Below are 7,995 nucleotides of genomic sequence, written 5' to 3' on the forward strand. Positions count from 1 at the left end.
GTATGTAAAGTGGTACAGTATTACTTGAGAGCTGACCGTGATGTTGAAGACATACTCTATGACCATTAACATAATACAAGAGATAAAATGAAATAACAAAAATATGCAGCTAATCCAAAAGAGGGCACAAAGAGATGGCAAAGAGCACCAAAAACCAGATGGCACAAATACAAAAAATTAGCCAGCTGGTAAATTTAAAACCAATCGTGTACATAATGTTAAACAGAAATAGTTTAATCACCCCAAAGTGAAAGTCAGAAATATCAGAGTGATAAAAAGAAAGACCCAGCCATATGTTAGCTAGAAAAATGCGCTTAAAATATAGAGGCACAAGTAGGTTAAAAATTAAAAGATGAAAAATTATATACAATGTTAATACTAGTCAAAATAAAGCTAGAGTAGATGTATTAATATCAGCAAAAGTAGATTTTATTTGTTTGTTTTGTTTATTTCTTTATTTATGAGAAAGAGAGAGAGTGTGAGCAGACAGGAGCAGAGGGGGAGAGACAGACAGAGAGAGAGAGAGAGAGAGAGAGAGAGAGAATCTTAATTAAGCAGGATCCATGCTCAGTGCGGAGTCCAATGCAGGGCTCGATCCCACGATCCGGGGATCATGACCTGAGCTGAAATCAAGAATTGGACGCACAACTGATTGAGCCACCCAGGCACCATAAAAAGTAGATTTTAGAACAATGAATAGAACCAGGGGTAAAGAGGGTCATTTAATAATGACAAACTGGTCAATTCACCAAGATATAACAATCCCAAATATTCATTCCCCTAGTAACTGAGCTTCACTAAACATGAGACAAGAAAGGATGAACTGATGGGTGAAAAAAACAGATCAAAGATTACGGTTATAGTCAAAGATTTCAATAACTGATAGAAATTATAGACAGAAAGTAAGTATCTAGAAGATTGGAACAACACTATTAATCAAGTTGACTTAACTGACAATTACAGAACACTGTACCCAACAACGGCAGAATATACTTTCTTTTTGAGTATCAATGAAACATCTACCAAGACAGACCATATGTTGTGTTGTAAAACAAATCTAATTAATTTAAAAGGAGTCAAATCATAGAAAATCTGTTCTATAACCACACAGAATTAAATTACAAATTAGTATCAGAAAGATAGCTGGAAACCCCCCAAGTAGTCCTAAGCTACGTTATAAATAACTCATGGTATTTAGAATAAATCAAAAGAGAAACTTCCAAGTATGTTGAACTGAACAAAAATAAAAACCAACACTAAAAAATGTGGATTTAAGTAGTACCTAAAGGAACATTTATGGCACAAATTTCTCGTGTTAGAAAAGGGGAAAAAAAAGGCCTCAAATCGATGCACACGGTGTCCACCTTAAGAAGATATCCAGATGGCCAACAGACACATGAAAAGATGCTCAACATCGCTCATCATCGGGAAAATACAAACCAAAACTACAATGAGATAATCTCCTCACACCTGTCATAAGGGCTAAAATCAAAAACACAAGACACAAGTGTTGGCAAGGATGTAGAGAAAAAGGAACTCTCATGCACTGTCGGTGGGAATGCAAACTGGTGCAGCCATTCTGGAAGACAGTATGGAGGTTCCTCAAAAAGTTAAAAATAAAACTACCTATGACCCAGTATCACACTCCTGGGTATTTACCCCAAAATATGAAAACACTAACTTAAAGGGATACATGTACCTGTGTGTTTATTGCAGCATTGTCTCCAATAGCCAAATTATGGAAGCGGCCCAGGTATCCATCAACAGATGAATGGATAAAGACGATGTGGTACATATATATAATGGGCTGAATACTCTTCAGCCACAATATACTGAATACTATTCAGCCACAAAAAAAGGAATGAAATCTTGCCATTTGCAACAACGTGTATAGAACTAGAGAGTATACAATTCAAAGCAAAATAAGTCAGTCAGAGAAAGACAAATACCATAGGATTTCACTCACGTGTGGAATTTAAGAAACAAATGAGCAATGGAAAAACACAGAAACAAACCAAGAAACAGATTCTTAACTATAGAGAACAAACTGATGGTTACCAGAGGGGAGCTGTGAGGGGGATGGGGGGAAAAAGTGATGGGGAGTAAGAGCACATTTACCATGATGAGCACCGAGTAATGTACAGAAGTGTTGAATCACTATATTCTACCCCTGAAACTAAAATAACACTATGTATAACATGTGAACTGTATTGGAATTAAAATAAAAAACTTACTCAAAAATAAAAAAGAAAGAAACTAGAAAAAGAAAAGCAAATCTAAAAAAGGACACAGAAAGATCAGAGACCAAATTAATGAACTAGAAAATAGAAAAGCAATTGAGAAAATCAATGAAATTAGGAAAATCAATGACCTTCTTCGAGAAGGTCATTAAAACCAATACATTTCTAAACTGATCAGGGGGAAAAAAAAGACCCAAATCACTAATATCAGGAATAAGAGAGGTGGCATAGCTCGTTTCTAAAGATATTAAGGGATAAAATAGCACCTACCGTATGATTCCATTTATATAAAATTATAGAAAAAAGCAGTTCTGTCGTTGCTGGGGATGAGGGGGAGGTAACAATGGGTTACCAAGGGGCACAAAGGACATTTTGGAGTTGATTAAATATTTGGCACTTTGATCGTGGTGATGGTCTCATGAGAATATACATATTTCAAAGCCAATCAAATTATACACTTTACACATGTGCAGCTTAGTGTACTTTAATTAGAAACCATTTTTAGAAAATACAGTGCTCTCCATTGCAGCCAACAGTCTGCTAAGATCCACTGCTTTTAAACAATTTACTTGGAGAAATTCTATCTTACTTACAGTAATTATGAGTTTCCTTAAGCCGTTCACATGGTAATTCAATGACCTTAAAGTTTAGGGAAAATACAGGTGCATTTTGTTGCTGCTGGAAATAGAGCAACTAACTGGCCTATAGATAACTCAAGCTCATGGTCTTGGCCTCACTGACATTGGACATCAACCAACTGAGCTAACCAGCCACTGATAACATTATAAAGAAACTTTATTGAGGTTTTTGTGTGTACTAAGTTTCCAACTCCTTTGGGTGATTGCTGGATTGTATGGAAAGAGTGATATTTATCTTCACATATATATAACTTCACACATCCGCAACTATTTCCTAAGGTCAAACTTTTAGTGTCTTTTAAAAACTTTTTGTTGAGGTATAATTGACTTACAACATTATATTAGTTTCAGGTGTGTAACATAATCCTTCGATATCTGCCTATAATGCAAAATGATCACTGTAGTAAGTTCAGTTAACATCCATCACCATCCAATGGGATTACTGTTGAGACTTGTTTAGTTACAAGTAATAGAAAACATCTTGAGATCTCCTAGGGAAAGATGCATTTTATGGATTCAGGGGTGAGTGATGGGCCTCTGTGACTGTCAGGAAGGCAGCCGGAACTGTGAAGTTTCCAGAACCAGGGACTGAAAGATCATCAGGACTTCCCGTTCATCTCTTGTTTCTGCTTTCTGTACTTCTGCAGGTTTATTCCTCCTCTTTGTAGGCAAGCCTCCACTGTTTTTCTTGTTCCATATGATAGGAAACATGGCCTTCCAAAAGTTCCAGAGTTTCGGTGGCATGGGTCCAACCACATAACAAGAAACCAAATCTCTCTCTTTCTCTGTCATCATTTTAAAAATCCCAAGGAAAGGGCTCCGATTAGTTCAGCATGGGTCAAATTCTTACCTCTGACCATGTAGCAGTGGGAAAGATATCCTCTTTCTGGGAGCTTCTCTTGTGGGTAGGGCAGGCAGTGTCTAGAGAGGAGTGTCTGGGCAGACAATTCACTGTTTCCACTCTATGGGGTCAAAATGTATGCAGGTAACTATTTTAATGTATATTACCATGTTTTCCTCCAGAATGGTCTACCTTCCCACCAATGGTGCCTAGGAACAACTATTTCTAAATCAAAATAACAGCTCTGCAGTCTGTCCCACTATATCCAAGTCTTTCAAATGTAATATTCCATTTAGATAGTTAAAATATCAGAGAGGGACAATCTAACGTTATATCTTGTTCCTTCTGTGTCTTTAACTCATTCCCATACTCCTTTCCTAGAGTCTCCTTTTCTTCTGCCCCTAATTTTGGGTGACCTCAAAGGATCTGGGCATGGAACTCAGGGACTACACCCTCTCAGGAAGCTTACCAATTCTCATAATTTCATTTATCAGTTTTATAATATTGATCTCCAATACCTATATCCCCTTCTTAACTGCTCTTCTATTCTGTCATTAGTAGCATCATCTCCTACAATATTCATGGCCAGAAGCAGAGGCATCAACCTGGACTACTCTTCTTCCCCCCTCTGCTGCGTCCAGTCTCTTGCCAAGTGTTTTGGCCATCCATGGAAGCATCTTTCTTCCCTATCTGCTCACCATCAATCTCTAGTATTCAGTCCACACAAAGGCAAAAGATGGTGGATGTTCAGCTCCCAAGTTTAGATTTTATAATTTAAGTCTCATAAAGGATGGACTAACTCAGCCCCAGTTCCAAATTCTCTGCATGAGTCAAGTTCCTATTTCTGAACCAGTTAGGTATAGTCAGGGGTCAGGGTCACACAGCAGAAATATGACGGGTGACCAGCCCCTATGTGTGGGGTGCATTGTTCCCAGAAAAGAGGGTCCAGGGGGAAAACTCTGTAGGTGGTCATTACATGAGTCACTGAAACACCATAGAGTTTCAAGTATTGTTAGAAATCAAAGTTTGGGATATATTCCACACATTGGTGATGAACTTTGGGTTCAAACGTAGATTTCCTGAGTAAAGGAAGCTTAATTTTCGGCTGGAAATTTTTATATCATTATTTCATGAAAAAACATCCTGAAAATGAAAATAAAGGAAACATCATCTTATCTGCCTGGCTTATTTAAATAGGAAAATCGTACCATCTGCAACCAGCAGCCTTTTCAGACTCTCATTTTTCATCATCTAGACATGCAGTATGTGGTTCCCCTGATGCCAAGGTTTGTGGCCTCTTACTCGCTGTTGCTTCATACTGCTGGAGTGACATCAGCATTCTGGGTTTTCCCAGATGTGAGCCCAGAGGCTCTTAGTACTCTAAGTAGGAGTTGTTTTTGGATCAGGAAGAGTAAGCAGACAGGTCTAGAGGAGGCTTCCCTATAGCTTAAAACATGGTCCCGACTGTACTAATGATCAAAATTAAACTCACAGAAAAAACAATTAAACTCAAGGAGAGAGTCACCCTTTGGCTGCTAAATTTTTAGGTATTTCTATGAAGTATTCCAGGGCGGGGGAACACATGAAGCCCTTCCTGCCTCATTCTGTACTACATTCATATAGGATTTTTTAAATCCAGAGACTTGCTATGCAATCTCATGCCTGCCTCTGGGTTTATGCAATTGTGGTTGCCTTTGGCTTTTTCTATGTAGGAAGAGTCTCCATATTTGCCACAGTCCAGCTTAGATATCTCCTCTTTTAGGAAGAGTCTTCCTTCCCATTTTTCCTCCTATTTTTTTCCTTCTCCTCTAACTTCTGCTGATAGAGCCGTTCCTGCTTAAGTGAACCCACCACACTTTCGCTCTTCACTCTTCAACATGTTTAACAAATAGGTTGAGCACCTACTTTGTGTCAGGTATAAGCATTTGACTTGTAGTTATATAGGATAAAAAGGCATGTTTCTTGCCTATAAGTATCTTTTAAATCTCATGGAGAGACAAGAAAAGACTAATACCATATAACATATAGTGTGTATGTGTGTGTAGCAGAAGGGATACGCAATTTTCTTCTCTGCTCCTGGTATTTTCTTTAATGTGGATGGAACGCCATCAGTGTAACCCTCCTAGCCTTTCTCTGCCCTTTCCTTACCCTACTCCAAGGACTGATATATTTGATGACTGAGTTTTGAAAGAAGATATTAGTCCTGCTCATAAGGGATTCATTTTTTCTTCTGTTAGCCCATGCTGTAAATCTTATAGTGGTGGGCCCTCTAGTGAGGTAGACTGACCAGTCCATCTGAACCTGTGCCTTGACGGTTAAGTTAGCCCCATTCTAGGGTCATTATTAGGAAGGTCGTTTGTCTAGTTGCCCATAGCTATTCACTCCTCATTATTATGTCAGCTTTATCACTAGGAAGGGTAATATTTTGGGATCCCGTTCCATCTACTTTTTTTTTTTTTTGGTCTTTTTCAAAAATGCATTTCAGAGCTCATGTAGGGAAAATGGGTACTATGTTCTGACCACTCAAACTCTCTCCATCATTGTGTAGTTAGATGCAGGTTGCAAGGAAATTTGATGAAGGAGGAACTGGAGGATTCAGGGAATTTGTTACAGAGGATGCACACATTGTTTAGTAAAGAAGGAGGATGTGCGTTGCTAACAGGGAGAGCAACATGCTCACAGAGAGAGCACAGTAATTCCACAGAAGGATGTGTCACCTGGGTTGAGGGGCTGAGGGTGTCCAGAGATGTGAGTGGAAAGGAAACTAAGAACCAGATCACAAAGGACTCTGCCATGGTAAGGAATTTAGGTATTTGTCCATAGCCAATGAGGGATCAATGGAGAAATTCTGAATTGAGGAATGCTATGAGGAAAATTGAGTGCCAAAAACATGACTCTAGCAGCAGTAAGAAATAGATTTGATAATGAAAACCATATGGTATTGGCATCAGAAAAGACAGTATAGACCACTGGAGCATAAGAGAGAGCCCAGAAATTCTCCCCCCCTTTCAGCCCCTCCCCCACCCCTCTCTCTTTCAAAATAAATAGCTAAACTTTTTTTTTTTTTTTTTTTTTTTTTTTTTTTTTTTAAGTAGAGAGAGCCCAGAAATACATCCAGGCATATATTGTCAACTAATCTTTGGCTAGTGTACCGAGAATACACAATGGTAAGGAGATAGTCTCTTTTTTTCATAAAATGTTTTTAAATGTTTTTATTTACTTTTGAGACAGAGAGATAAAGCATGAGCAAGGGAAGGGCAGAGAGAGAGGGAGACACAGAATCTGAAGCAGGCTCCAGGCTCTGAGCTGTCAGCACAGAGCTCGACACGGGCTCAAACTCACAGACTGTGAGATCATGACCTGAGCTGAAGTCAGACGCTTAACTGACTGAGCCACCCAGGCACCCCAAGAGATAGTCTTTTCAACAAATGGTGCTGGGAAAACTGGATGCCCACACACCAAAGGTTGGGAACGGTCCCCTCTCCCATCATGCACAAAACTCAACTCCAAATGGATGAAATATTTAAAATAAGACCTAAACTGTAAAACCCCTGGAAGAAAACATAGGGGGAAAGTGTCAAGACCTTGGTCTAATGACTTCATGGACATGACACCAAAGGGACAGGCAATAAAAGCAAAAATAGACAAGTGGGACTCTGTCAAATGAAAAAGTTTCTGCATAGCAAAGAAAGAGTCGACAGAGTGAAAAGGCAACCCACATAATTGGAGAAAATATTTGCAAAACATGTAGATGGTAAGGAGTTAAATTCCAAGATATGTGAGGAACTCCTACAATTCCATAGCAAAATACCCAAACAGCACAATTAAAACAAGAACTCGAATAAACATTTCTCCAAAGAAGACATATAAATGGCCCATAGGTATGTGAAAAAAGTGCTCAATATTATTAATTATGAGGAAAGTGCAAACGAAAACCACAGTGGGATACCATCTCACACCTGTTAGGTGAGGATGTGGAGAAATCAGGGACCTTGGGCACTGTTGGTGGGAATGTACAGTAGTACAGACACTACAGAAAACAATATGGAGGTTCCTCAAGTAATTAAAAATAGAACTATTATATGACGCAGCAATCCTACTCCTGGGTATATAGCCAAAGAATTGAAATGACAATCTCAAAGAGCTCTCTGCACTTCCATGTCCATTGCACCATTATTCACAATAGCTGAGATATGGAAATAACCCAAATGTGTATTGATGGACAAAGGATAGAGAAAACATGGTATATACATACAGTGGAATATTATTCAGTCTC

The sequence above is a fragment of the Acinonyx jubatus genome, chromosome D1 (genome assembly GCF_027475565.1).
Source record: "Acinonyx jubatus isolate Ajub_Pintada_27869175 chromosome D1, VMU_Ajub_asm_v1.0, whole genome shotgun sequence".
Taxonomy (NCBI): Eukaryota; Metazoa; Chordata; class Mammalia; order Carnivora; family Felidae; genus Acinonyx; species Acinonyx jubatus.